Below are 14868 nucleotides of genomic sequence, written 5' to 3'. Positions count from 1 at the left end.
CAGCTGTAACGGCTCCGGGAGTTGAACCCCTGCCACTCATGTGGGAGATGTGGATTGAGGTCTCTGCTCCCTGCTGCCTGGCCCATTCCCTGCTGTTGTGGGCATTTGTGAAATGAACCAAGAGATGGGAACTCTCTGTCTGTCTCTCTCTCTTTCAAGTTTAAAAAAATCGTAACATTTAAACAGCAGTTGAAAACTATGGTTGCCAGTTTTGGCAGTGTGTGTGTGTGTGTGTGTATCACTTCCATATGATTTTGAACTTCGGATAAACAACTCCTGATTCTACTGTTACAAAGTCCCAAACATTTCATGTGACATATAAAATCCTACTAAGGGACAAAATCCTACCGAGGGGGCCAGCGCTGTGGTGCAGCGGGTTAAAGCCCTGGCCTGAAGCACCAGTTGTAATCCCGGCTGCTCCTCTTCTGATCCAGCTCTCTGCTATGGCCTGGGAAAGCAGCAGAAGATGGCCCGAGTCCTTGGGCCCCTGCACCCATGTGGGAGACCCAGAAGCTCCTGGCTCTTGGCTTCAGATCGGCGCAGCTCCAACCGTTGCGGCCATCTGGGGAGTGAACCAGCGGATGGAAGACCTCTCTGTCTGTCTCTACCTCTCTCTGTAACTCTTTCAAATAAATAAAATAAATCTTTAAAAAATCCTACTGAAAAATCATTCCTTGTTCATCTGCAACCTAAAAAGCTGCATGCTTTATTGTCCCATTTTCTGAGTCTTCCTGACCTCAAACTAACTTTCAGTTAAGTGTCAGGTTATCGCTGAGCTTATCTCAATCCTATCTCCCTTACGAACTGCCTTTCCACGACAGAAAACCATATGCTATTTGCTGCCAAAGAAGATGGGTAATGTAAGCTGTGAGGTGGAGAGAATCCTCCTCTTAGCCGCGCTCTCTGAGGGTGTAGCTACAGCAACATCTATATGTGCTTTTATCTGTGATAAGAGCAACCATCTGCTAGCTGCAATGTGCACAGCTTACCGTCGGAAGTGCTTACACATATTATGAAAACACACAGCTTTTGTGTATGTTGAGAACACATATAGAGAGGGTTCTAATAACACAGAATATTAGCTATTGGAATATGTCAAATGCATGCAAACTCTAACCAGCAAAATAGGGACGAGACAGCCTGGAGCCGGCATATCGCCGCATGTGTATTTATGCCACTACCATTTTTGTGACCTTTTACTATTGCACTACTTGCAACCCCTGCCTGTGACACAATTTTGTTAAATAAATGGAACCTCCGGAATGAGGAAAGACTTTTGTTTCATTCGCGTGGTAGACACTGCTAGCCTGGGTGTCAAACCCGGCATGTACGTGGTACGTACATATGAGACGGCGCGACAGGACGTATACACTTGAATGCTTTTGACCTTGCATGCAGGGGAACACCAGGAGAGATGCATTGGGAAGGCTGCTGGAGCCTGATAAGCTGCCACAAAGGTGCACTCAGTTGCAAGTCACCTAAAGCTTCCGTTGCTGTCGCCCACCCCTTGCGATTTTTGTTACCTCAAGTACTTATCCAAATCCCTTACAATGCACTTGTTGTCCCCTGCCACTGTGACCAGGGCTGTCTGTGCACGGCCGTGTGCTGCAGCAAACCGTCTCTCCACTCTTCTAACGAGAGCCAAGGCCAACATCTAATTAAGGATAAGCTGCCGCACTCTCGGCTTTATCTTCGTCAACTGCTTGGTTCCTAGCCTCCTGCCTCGTTGAGTTTGTAATGACAGGAGCAAGAGTTCGGTTCACGTTCCTCAGGCCCTTCGGGCTCGCTCCCGTCTCAGTGACTAAATGTGGCAGCAGGAACAGGGAGGCTCTTTGTGCCATGTCCTGTGACCATTCCTGGAACTCGTGGCTCCTTGCATGCCACGGGGACTCGCAGAGGTGTGGCAGAGCAAACTCACAGGGCGTCGCTCCCGAAAGTAATCAGAGTTTTCCAGGCACCTAACGTATCAAGAAAAGGCTCACCTGGTTCAGCTTCCTATTTCACTGCAATGTTTATTCTAACTCAGTTTTCAAGTGTGAGAGTTACCCATTCCCCAAAACTCGGGCAAAGTCAAAGTCAGATTCCTGATGCTTTCAGACAGGCGGTTAACTGTACTTCAAAACTAAAGTGTAGCATCTTATCTCTATATAGGGAGGTTAGATACATGATAGGTAGACAGCCATACAGATATGGGAATACATGAGAGAAAGGGAGGCGGGAGGGAGAGGTGTACAGTGTTTTCATTTCTATACTTCTGTATTATCATGGAATACATCTGATGCTTTTCCTAGAATGAAAATTTCACTGTTGGTTTTAAAACTGGGCATTTGGGTCCAGCACTGAGGAGTAGCGGGTAAAGCCGCTGCCTGCAGTGCTGGCATCCCATTTGGGTGCTGGTTCAAGACCCAGCTGCTCCTCTTCCGATCCAGCTCTCTGCTATGGCCTGGGAAAGCAGTAGAAGATGGCCCGGGTCCTTGGGCCCCTGCACCCATGTGGGAGACCCGGAAAAAACTCCTGGCTCCTGGATTCAGACTGGCACAGCTTCGGCCATTGCAGCCAATTGGGGAATGAACCAGCAGATGGAAGACCTCTCTCCCTCTCTCTCTCTCTCTCTCTCTCTGTGTAACTCTGACTTTCAAATAAATAAATACATCTTTAAAACTGCGTGTTTGCATCTCCTTTGTGCTCTGGCTCCAGATTGAAGCTTACTGTCTTCCAGGATCAGGGACCTGTCACAAGGCACAGAGCTATCCCAGGACAGTGCTACTCACTAACAGATCATCGGGAAGAGATCATACCCGCAATGCTGAGAGAGCTGTGTGTACCCCCGATACCGCCATGGTCTTTGCACATCTCAGAGACGCTTAGATGAAGTGGGAAGACATGGGGCACTGGTCTCTGTGCCCACTGCAGCTTCACTTCAGGTGTACGTTTCCTTTCCAATGACTCAGCACGTTCTGCTCTCACTCCAGTCTCATCTCTCTTTTTAATTCACATGGAACTTTTGATTCCACTCCAAGTTTGGTTTTGTTTAACTCAGATACTCAAACCCGCGCTCACATATGGGATGCAGGCATCACAGGCGGTAGCTTAACTCACTATGTCAAGACACAGGCCACAAGAACAGTTTTTTTACTTCATCCACCCAGCCCTCCCTACAGGAACAAAACAAAGAGATGAGTCTCTTGCCCGCTCTATGGAAACCAAGCATGTGCTTTTGCCACATTTTCCTAATACTTCAGAGTGCACTTTTGCTTACCCCCATTACTCAGGGCTTGGTACTTTGTGCACCAGCACAGCCAGCCTGGCTAGTGCCTCTCCCGACTCAGCACAGGCAGTGACACTGCCTGTTCCTGCCTCTTCCGCTGCAGGGTTTCCAGCAGCTGCTGTTGATGTCTCCCCTGATGCACACCATTTCTGAGCGGTGCTGATGGGTTTGTACCGCAACATCTGTACTCTGCTGCACGCACCCTGGGAGACCAAGGCTCGCTCGGTACAGGTGTCCGTGGAGAGACGGATGTGCATCCACTGACTGCAAAGCTGAGTCTGTCTGAGCCTCCCATGACTGCAGAGCTGAGCACCACTCTTCCCTGGGCGACCTGGACTACAGTGAAATCAGAGCAGCAACCTTGACCTCTGACTACCTGGGTTGGCCCCTCAGAGCTAGCATCCTCCAAGGTGGTCTCAGGGTGGCTTCTCTACAGTCTTGCTCAGGTGAGAGTTTCGACAATTGCAGACAGTCGGGCTACATATTCTGGAAGAAGCCTACGGCTTGAGCGACTGGACATATCCAATCAGAAATGTCCTGAGATCAAAATCCCTAATTCCAGGAGAGAATCCAGACTCGCGGGATGCATCTCCCACTGCACTCGTGCCCTATCTAAACTCGAAAATAATAACGGTTACGGCCAGAAAGATGTGAATGCAACCTCTTTAAGGGTATTATATTGATCCTGGAATTACTGCACTCCAAGAGACAATGAGAAAGCAGCAGTCTTTCACAGTGTAAATTGAATCTTCTGATACGAGTACAAAAGATCTAAACACTATGTTAACCAACAGACCCAAACAAACCTGGGTTTCGAGACAATGACAATCTTGTTCCAAGGACAGAAGTACATGATGATGCTTTCCTATTGAGGTTCCCAATTACAATCAGGACAATTTATACTTTCAAACAAACAAATTCCATAGAGGGTCTCTAGAGCCAGTGCTGAATGGAGAATTGCTTTAAATCCTGTGTTCCACACAGGAAGGCGCCCACTTGAAATAGTCTTACGCTGTAAGGATTTCTGGTTCCATCCATTTCAATTAGGAAGTGAAAGTAACTATAATATGAAAAATGCAAAAGCAGATATGCATATTAGGTAATTACTTAATAGATTTTTGTTAACTATACGCCAAGTATGAACAATACATTTTTCATATCTTGATTTCTGCCTGCACACCTTGTAGTCTGTCATTAAGCCAAGCTACTCTGCAGAGGGGCTGATGCGTTGTTCAACCAGCACTTTTTTTTTCTTTCTATTCAAGCTCAAAATTCAGTAAAAGACAACACCAGCTCCGTGTAACCCCTATTTACATACACGTTCCACTGAATTTACCCAAAAGTATCCATTATGCCTGAGGTTACTGTGTGCCAAACACTTTTGTTTTCTAAGGATAAACAGGGTCTTTGTTTTAACACTGCATAAATATTTCATATTATCTAAGAATGTCAATTTATTAAAAAGAGGTTCAATCTTTAAGAGGTCATTTGATTTGATAAGCACACGCAAGAGAGTAATGCATTTACTTCTAAAACCTGTCTAGAAGTCACTGCTGCAACACAAAAGGTGACGGGTTCCGTTTTTTGGATTCCCCCACTCCCCAGATGGAAGTACCTATGACATGTCTTGGTAATTAACTTCCTCAATGTATACCTTCCCTAAGCCACGACCTTACGCTGCTTATACCCAAAGGTACATGAACTGCATAGTGAAATAAACTGCTGTGACTAAAACTGAACGTCACGTGCTGTGTTCGGCCCGGGAATGGAAGGGTCAGAGCAAATCTTTTATCACAGGAACACCAACATGGAGATGTAGGTTAGTTTCACCTCCGGCTGAATCTGATGTCAGTGTGGTAATTACCAGACCCAGTCAATAACACCTATCCACAGTATAATTGCAAATCCAGTACAACCATGACCAGAACTAAATTGCTTCAGAACAATCAATAGGAATCTTCTGATTGTGTTCCCGGGTGTGTGCATCCACTACAAAGAGGAAAACTGTCCATTCAAGCAAAAGGTCAATTTTATAAATAAAAAATACCGCAGAAAAGTCATGTTATACTTTATGTTCTTTTCCAGGTAGAGACTAAATATACTGGTGAGTTGGCCACGGAAAGCAGCGTGTAGCGGGAATTCGTCAGCACATAAATAACAACGCAAGAAAAGCAAGAACATTTCCTAGGCAGAGATCTATCTCTGGCTGAGACGCGTGCACCCAATCCTGCAAACATCTCGCTGCTCTTTTGAAACATGGCTTTGAGCTTCAAGTGAAAATCCCCTGTACTCTTCGGTAACCTTCAGGCATTAAAGGGGGCTGGTTAACTGCTGACTCCTGGAAGCCACCAGTTCCACTGATGACAGCTACTAATTTCCTATCAGAGGCACGTAATAATATTGGTTCCTTGAATGGGTCAGTGTCCCATCAGCTCAGATCCGTGCTCCTTCAGCTGGGGGTCACCATTCCCAGAAAGGATGAGCTGAGCAGAACTGCAGAGCTACGGGGCACAAGTAGTTGTTTGGCGATAAAGGACTTCAGCTAGGTTATACTGTCTCACACTCCCATCTAGATGAGAGCATTTTCAGATCTAAGAAAAATACACTGAAGTGGGCTCCAAAGAGTTCGGTGATGGTGACACCACTACGAGATTAAGGAGAAGGAAGTACTCCGTGGAAAAAGACAAAAACACCAACATGGAGACCCTCATGTGATGATGCTGTAGAACAAAAATCTAAACCGAAGGCTTGGTGCTTGGAGCAACCGTGGGTCCATCATGCTGGCCCAACCTGTGCAAGCTCTCTGTGCAGTATTTCGCTCTTTGTGGCTGGGATAATTCATGTGGTTAGAACAACATGCCGTGATGCACTGTGTCCTAGTGTTCTCCTTGCCTCCTGGTTAACTGGAGCAAAGTCTCAAACATCCCACCTTCCCCAGCCCGCACCAACTCTATCCGCCCTGCATCCGAGGTGCCTGCGAACCCCAAGCAGCTCGGCTCCGGTCCCAGCCGCACGCACAGCTTCCTGTGTGCCTTTACTTTGTTCCGGCTGCGGTGGAAATATTCTTCCCTAATCCTATCCCTGACATGTTGGTTTCCTCCAGTCCAGTGCCATGACAAGGACTTCCGGGTCTCTCTGTCGTGAACAGTCTCCGACCACTCAATGCTCCCACTGCATTCGGGCCCTCGTTAATATCCGAGTCACTGGCATTCGTGCTTCTGCCCTTCCTACAGAGCGTGAGCCTGTGCGCTCCAGCAGGAGGTGCCGTGTCACTCCCATGCGGAGCCTCAACACCGTTTGACCTGACAAACCAATGAATGACTATTTCACACACTGGCCGTTGCGTTCCTCAAAGCATCATCCATCAACTACAATATCTCATCCCACCACAGTGGACAATTTTACATAACGTACTGAGCTAAACATAATAATGAAACGAGGGGCCTTTTCATGGGACCAATTATTTTCTGCAACTGTGAAAAACTGGAGAAAGAAAGGAAAGGGAAGAAAGAAGAATACAGAGAAAGAAGGGAGGGAGGGACTTACTGCTGTAGTAGTTTCAAGAGTCACAAGTCGCATGTGGTCTTAAGAGAGACACTCTTGGGCCTGCGCCGCAGCTCACTAGGCTAATCCTCCGCCTTGCAGCACCAGCACACTGGGTTCTAGTCCCACTTGGGGTGCTGGATTCTGTCCTGGTTTCCCCTCTTCTAGGCCAGCTCTCTGCTGTGGCCTGGGAGTGCAGTGGAGGATGGCCCAGGTGCTTGGGCCCTGCACCCGCATGGGAGACCAGGAGAAGCACCTGGCTCCTGGCTTTGGATCAGCGGCCATTGAAGGGTGAACCAATGGCAAAAAGGAAAACCTTTCTCTCTGTCTCTCTCTCTCACTGTCCACCCTGCCTGTCCAAAAAAAAAAAAAAAAAAAAAAAAAGGAGAGAGACACTCTTGAAAAAAAAAAAAAACGCATGGTCTAAACTCCTTTGCACTACCCTTCCTCTCAACAAACAGCAGGTCTACAGCTGGCATCCCTGCACCAAGGTATAAATGCACATGTTGCAGCCAGAACGAACCAAAAGGCTGTTCAAGGGCTGAGTTTCATCAAGCGGAGAATGAACGTCACCGTGTAAGAATCACAGTGCTAGAAACATCTTCCATTACCTTGCTGACCCCTTTTGAGAAGCTACGTCTGGAACGTTCTGAGTGAGCTGGGGCAGAAGGAACACACTGGCAGTGTCCAGCCCTTCGCCACTCCACTCGGCCGGGGCACCCACGGGAAGGGGCTGTGGACTGCTGGCCCTATCAGTGTTAACTGCTCAAGCAATTGTTTCCTGTAGATTAATTTGTAATTCTAAATTTCCAGGCGAATGAAATGTGAGCCTGTCCCTCCCTCGGGCCATTCACAGAGATATAGCTTTCCTGTAATCCGAGGCCCAGGCACAGCGCTTAACATGTGCAAATGGAAAGAGGGGGCCCCTCCATGGAAGTGGGAAGAAAAGGGGGAGGGGGATGGGAGAGGCACCGCACACAGAGCAAGCAAGACAGCAGCGCGGAGCGGGTTGGGGAGAGGCGGGAAGAAGGCTTAATAGGATCTTTGTCCCTCATCTTCCCCAAAACGATTTCTCCCATCCTTTCACAACTGGCAATCTGACGCACCAGCGTCATACACCTCATTCCATGAAAACGCAGCCAAGAAACACACATGAATACTTGGGAAGCGAGATGTTTGCAATACTGGGAGATCCATGTCTCCAATAGTCACAGATGGCGTGAGTGATTGTCACCAGCTCTGTAGCACATTAGCCCTCCCACGTCACTCTGGCCCTTGTACAAGTCTGCCGCTTTGCTTTCAGGCCAAATTACCTGTCACGTCATCGAACAGTTTGGGTCCACCGGAGAAAATACATTCTCTAAGTGCAGAACCTTAGGTAATTACTCCTCGGCTCGGTCTCACTCAGTCGCTCAGCATTTGTCAAACAGCCACTTCTCATAGAGAGCTATACGGAGCCATGTGATGCTTTAAACAAAATATTTCTCGAAAGGTCACAATTTAATGCGACGCTACTTAACCTTCCTCTGGGACATGAATCACTTTGCAAATGAGATTTAAAAGAAAAACAAGTATGTATCTCTTCCATGATAAATACACACAAGGCTACTATTAAACTACAGGTTAATAGTGACCTTCCTTCGCCATATCCAAATAGGAAAAGTTTTCAAAAAATGTCTATGTTGCGATGTTCATTCGTCATATATTTATGACAGCCTCCTAAATTGATTTTAAATCAATCCGAATTGTTCACAATCCGGTCGGGTTACATTTTGTTGGGAAGTAAATTTAAACAGGAAGTCAGTCCAATTGTATCTTCAGGCAGACACTGAAAATGCGAAGTGGTCTTTGACAAGCTAACACATAGCGCTTGGAGCCAAGAGGTTGTGAAAACCCCAATTCACAATGGGATACAGCTAATTCCTCTCGCCAGACAAAGGGAGCCTTACACCAAGCATTTCTTCTCTGCTCCGTGTTCCAACATTCTCCTCCCCGGCTTAGTCAGCAGTCCTCTTTGTTCCAAGACCAAATCACCATTACCACCAGTGCTACAGCATCATCACGGTTACAGAGCATACAGGGTAGAAGGTGCATGCCGCCAGAGCTGGTGCCCGAGTCGTTTTGCACTAGTCCTAGTGCCACATGGATCCAGAAAGCAGTGTCACAGGGAGTCAGAGGGACATTCCTCACCGGAGGATTGACAACTCACAAGTAGACACAAAGCGCCTTGCTCCACCTGTGCGCACACACCTGGGTTTTGTTCTAGTGGCATTGTCCCGTGACAAGGCATCATGCACAGTGCCGGGTACGTAGGAAGCATCCAATTGATGGAGATTGAATAATTTTTTCAAAGCAGGCCAGAAGTCCTAGTTTTAGGCTGTATCGGTATCTTGTTTACTTTCTAATTTTAAATCATTATTAGGTATGAAGCTACCAGGTGCACACGAGTGTCACACTTGGGGAAAAAAAATTATGAGAAACGAGATGTTCTGCACATTGCACTATGTTTGCCTGAGTGGCTCAGCTGGTTCAAAGCGTGCAGACATGCAGGGCTATGAGATACACCCTCATCACACGCAGATCTCACTGGCTCTGCAAAGCGTCTGTGGCCTGGGAAGTGGAAATTGACCCCTTACCTGCGGAGACAGGAGCTCTTGACAATGGTTGCAGAAAATGCCTATCATGAAAAAAAATATGCATGGATGTCATTGTTTTCTGCAACACAGATTATCTTTTAATTCCATTTTTCCATCAACTCTTTGAAATACCCTTGTATCTTCCAGGTCTGCTATCTACACACACACACACACACACACACACAATTCTCTTAGTTGTCTTATGTAAGTCACAAATCATTAACTCTTTCTCAGCTCAAACGATTGCTCTTATTTCTTTTTGGCATAGATGGACACGGGTCAGTGGGGAAGTAGCATTCCCCCTCCCCCCCCAAAGAGGACCAGTGTTTCCTCAGAGATCTGGGCAGTCCTTGAATGTGGCCAGCCAGCCACACCCTGTCCTCCAACAGATCATTCGCGCTTGGCCCGTGCTGGGCCGAAGAGATGGCGATTCTAGCTAAAGTGTAGGAATGGCCCTTCGGAATCTTTCAATGATGCCAGGGAACACCTGACTGGAAACTTGTGAGTCTGAGCATAAACTTCACACCTAGGAAAAACACAGACCCTACTGTGCGGCATCCATTTGATTGGACACAGCCCCCTGCCTCGTCAGTCCCCCAGGTAGAGACAAATCATTGTGTTTTGGGCTGATGGAGACTGTTTTGGTGATTAGACAACATGGCTCAGAAAACCACTGTTTCAGTCAAGCTAAGAATCCGCGGAGGGTTTTGGAAGACCGAGGTCTGTGTTCATCGGACACTCAGATTACTAACGTGGGAGCCACGCTCGGGGGCCAGCATTCAAGGATATTGAAGTGGTTGAGTGCTGGCTGAAGGGAAAACAGAGCCAAGCACTGCAGGAAGCCTCTGGGACCAGGTGGGGACTGGAAGTCACAACTGCGGCTCCTGAGCACAGTACAGGGACAGTGAGGCTGCCTGCAGCCACCCCATGACCAATCAGCTCACAGCACACCAGGGTGAGGGTCAGCTGCGCTGTGACCAGGCATCCACTGTTCCCAGTACCTCAGCCCAGTCCTCTCACTGCCCTGCTCACTCGTATCTCTACGTTTTTTTTTTTTAACTTCAACCTTTTGCCACTTCATGTTCTTCCTGTATATCTCGTATTTTCCAAGTTTCTCTGCTAATTCTTTAAAAGTGTGTCACAGTCAACAATCTAAAGACAACACGGACTTGCTTTGACCAACTATCTCCTACCAGAAAGTACTCCCCACCAAGAGAAGTGCCTTGTGCCTTGTGGAAAAACACAAATGTCATGCACTCCCAGGAGAGCTGCGAACCTGTCTGTTCCCTGAAGCCAAATCCTACAGTGCAAACCAGGCTATGGATACAGAACCACCTCTGCTTAACTAACAAAGGGTTATCTTTCTGACAATTGTCAAAGTCGCACGAATTCATTCCCCAACGTGCTCATGTAATCACTTTATGTGTTTCTAGAATTACACACACACACACACACACACACACACACACTTCCTTTTCCAGTGACAGAGCCCAGTGAGGCAGCTACCTTTGCACTGTATGTCCACACGTGAATATACGAAGATCAAGATTCTTCTAGTCTACTAGAGACACAGCTCCCCATTCTGTCTTGCTATTTCTTTTGTAACCGACTCTGCACCATGTTAGAGATTTGCATATAACAGCCTCTTGGCACAAATTAAATGGAAAAAGGTCCCATTGCAGCTAATAAACTCACTGTAACAAGTCCCTCAACTTTGCCTGGTCACAGGGCTCAGCAGGATTGCCATCTGTGGAACTGGCTGCAAGATAAAAATAACATTCTCGTTTGCTTCCAAACCCATACAACTCTATATTGTCTCTCTGGAAACAAATTTTGTTTAATGGCCAGTGATTATCTCCTATCTGGCTTGCTATAATACCAGTTGTGTGTGTGTGTGTGTGTGTGTGTTTAATCACTAGTATTATCTGTACTTTGGAAGAAGAAGAGCTACAATTAAACATATTCTGAACGGAAGAGAAACAGGCAGCAGCTCTCTCTCGGCATCCGTCCACACGCCCTATCATTCCAAAGTATGTCTGGTTCTAGGCTGCTACTGGCCACCAATGTCAGCACAATTGAGGTGACTGTGCTAATTAACTGTCCTGTGGAACCAGCTGAGAAAGCTTGTATAAACTCCATGGGAAGGCAAGCTGTGAAAAAGAAATTCCATCCAACAGAGCTAGGGAGTAGGTCCAAATATAGAATCCAAACACGGCACAGTTGGCCTTAAGTATCAGGTGATAACATCATCAGTTACAAGATGTTTGAGAGTTAGCAGAGTTGAATACTAGGCTGGCACTGAAGTTTTTAAAAAAAAGTGCAAAGAGGTCAGGCTCTGCCCCCTCTCTGCACTTAGCACAAAGCATTTGGGAACAGCCAACCTAGCATCTCAGAGGAGAGAAAGCGCTCATGATTCAAAGCCCCCATTCTCAAGAGAAAAAGCAATGTAACATAAGAGAGGCTGCAAACTCCATGGGGATGCTTGCAGTGTGTACAGGAAGGGGCGAGAGTGAGACCGATTGTCCTGGGAACATGATGAAATGGTAGATGTCCTTCAGAATAGGGAGTGAAGGTCAAGGACAGGGACCGGTGTGCCTAACATGGCACATGGCTAAGAAAACACTTGTTGGCTCTCAGAAGATGAGAAGCTATGAGGAGCTGCAAGGTGGTGTTCAAGGGCATGAGAATGAGTGTCAATAAAATCTGTTGGGTGTTAGGTATTCTCACTATGACCAGTAAAACCAAACAGGTTTAATCAAGACATAGAAAAGAATAAGACTGTCTGCTAGGCTGTACTTCTGTAAATGCAACACCAAGACAGTCTCAGATGCCATGGAGGGGCATGCTCTCGTTCCTGAAATTTCTCAGGGAAGCAGTCATCACCCACAGATCGGGATGCTGAGGACAGAGCGGTCCCATGGGCTTGCAGATAGCTCGTACTGTCCTCTAGGTCCAGTGATTAACCCCTTGGGGACTCAGGGATACAGAATTAGCCAACTGCAGCTTATGCTTCCCTTCCTAAATGATGATGTATGTCGTGAAACTGCATCCCGATTATCCCAAGAAAACAGGAAGGCAAATTCTGCTCAAATTCCAAAGGTCAGTGCCTAGTGAAAGAGAACAGAGTGATAGACAAATCTACCACTATATGCATGACCATACCCTAAGTCTCAGTTTAGTCGATTGTAAACAGGGGATGAAAATATCTACTTCCCAGGGCTCTCAGAGAGGTTGTAGAAGATACTTGTGGCGCTCTGAAGAGCACCTAGTTGTGTGAGTAATAGTTATTACCACTGACTTCTCCCATCACTCCAGTTAAGCCTTAACATACAATGTTGCAAGTAGAACATTGGCCTTGACTCAGCCCCTGTCCTGAGCTCCAATCTCAGAGCTGCCAGCAAACCCAGAGGGCTCTGCCGTCAGCATCATGGAGATGTGTGAGGCCGTGTGCTGCTCGACCGGAGTCACTCCACGTCACGAGTGGCAGATGCCAGCTTTGTTCATTTGAGTAAAGCGGGTCAAAGAGCAATGCCTATAGGCACGGATGAGCTGCCGGAACACCGGGTCCCTGCAGCGCTCAATCACTCACAAATGTCCTACAGACATCCTGGTGCGCGAGTTCTTTTAAACAACCTAAAAGGACGCTGTCCTTTTTCTGTTTCATACAGTACAGACTATGATTGTCCTTTCAATTAGGATCTCTTCTTAAGCGCTTGAGTTCTGAAAACCTTCAGCCATGGGAGAACTAGCAATGGAGTTATCAGCACGCAACTCGGGGTCTCACCACCTCCTTTACCCCTCGTCTGTTAGAGCAACACAGCAGTCAGAACAACACACCCCTAGAAGATGAAGAAGCTGAGCTCAGGGAAGTGTTAGTTCATCCATTCCTTTCCCATTGAGTAAATTATCTCCCCTCGGCAGCAGAGTCATTAACTCGCCAGGCGGATATTTACTGAGATTCCACCATGAGCAAATTACTACCTTGGCCCCTGGTGATAGGAAGTGATTAAGGTCTGGTGAACATGGTCAGGGGACTGTGCTTGCAAGGAGAGACAAGGCAGCTTTTCCACTGCACCTGCTGGGTTCAACACACAGTGCTCAGCGGTCCTGAATGCTGCGTAAGGTAGGAGCCCCTTCCTTTCCTGCAGCAGGCAAAGTCTGCTTACTTTATTTAATGTGTATACGACCACAGCAAAACACATCATAATCAGCGCTTCGTTAATAGCAGCAAGAAACCAGACTCCTTAGGTAGCTGGTGCAGACAGACGAAGGTGCTTTAAAAAGTACTTTGTGTCCAGTAACCCTCAGTCAATTTTCTCTTCTATTATTTCTAGCATATGACCCCACGCTCCACCCCCAGACTCTTAAAAGGGCTACAATGCAGCTAAATATAAACTGAGAAGCCACAGAGCGACAGATATTACAGGAAAGTTACTTTAAGCCTGGTTTTTGAACTCAAGAAGATTGTCAAATAGACTGGGCATACACTACACTGAGGATGCTGGAAGGGCAGAATACGTCATTGAGGAAACTGCGATTCATCTGTAGAGTTAATAAGCAGCCATTAAAAACAGGATAGAGGAGGGCGTTGTGGCATTGGGGGCTAAGCTGCCGTTTGGGTCACCCCACATCAGAATCCTTGTGCACATCACAGCCGCTCCGCTTCTGATCCACCTTCCTGATGCTGTGCACCCTGGGAGGCAGCAGATGGTGGCTCAAGTTCTTGGGCCCCTGCCATCCATATGGGAGATCTGGACAGAGTTCCAGCATGGTGACTTCAATCTGGCCCAGACTGTTGGGGGTACTTGGGGTAGTACACCATCGGATGGAAGATCACGCTCTCTCCTTAACTCTGCCTTCCAAGTATATTAAAATAAACATTAAAAATAGAAATGATGTATATTTATGAATGGAAAATAAGGGATATACAATATTATGCATAGTTGGCTCTCATTCCATTTTAAGTACCTTCGCATTATTTGAGTCATTGACAATAAGCCCATTACACATTTCCAGAAACAGCTACAAAACACTAAACTGTCTATTTTTGTGGAGCAAGACGCGATGGAAGGAGTGATATCCTAGAACGTTTGGTCTGCTCCTAGGCTCGATGAGGAGCTGGCCTCCAGCAGCCGGAGCTCAGCATTGACGCCCACCCTCTGTTTGTGAAGACAGCATTCTGCGTTGGAACACGAGCAGCCACACTCACACAGCTGTGGCACTTTCTTGCACAACTGCAATGTGGGATAGTTACGCCAAAGACAAAGCCACAGAAGTTTACTTTACACAGTTTCCTGAGTCCTTTGATACACAATAAAGGGAGTAGCATCATCCCATCCGTTTATGAGCGAGATGACACAGGGCAAGTAGGGGAAACAGACTTCCTAGTGTTAATTATAGTAACTCTGACGGGGTTGGTTC

At 46.9% G+C, this 14868-nt stretch overlaps 1 long non-coding RNA gene across 3 annotated transcripts in view; it reads right to left on the bottom strand.

Annotated features, from left to right (window-relative positions):
* Positions 1 to 14868, bottom strand: part of LOC103347858 (uncharacterized) — an 83840-nt gene that overhangs the window by 49512 nt on the left and 19460 nt on the right. Inside the window, exon 3 of one of the 3 annotated variants that reach the window (XR_007918928.2) lies at positions 9448 to 9488. The exons of the other annotated variants lie outside the window; for them this stretch is intronic. This is a non-coding gene — a long non-coding RNA (uncharacterized lncRNA). The remainder of the gene's footprint in view (positions 1 to 9447; positions 9489 to 14868) is intronic. 3 annotated transcript variants of the gene reach the window in all.

The sequence above is a fragment of the Oryctolagus cuniculus genome, chromosome 6, assembly GCF_964237555.1.
Source record: "Oryctolagus cuniculus chromosome 6, mOryCun1.1, whole genome shotgun sequence".
Lineage (NCBI taxonomy): Eukaryota > Metazoa > Chordata > Mammalia > Lagomorpha > Leporidae > Oryctolagus > Oryctolagus cuniculus.
Note: the sequence above shows the minus strand (reverse complement) of the source record. Positions and strands in the feature narration are given on the sequence as shown.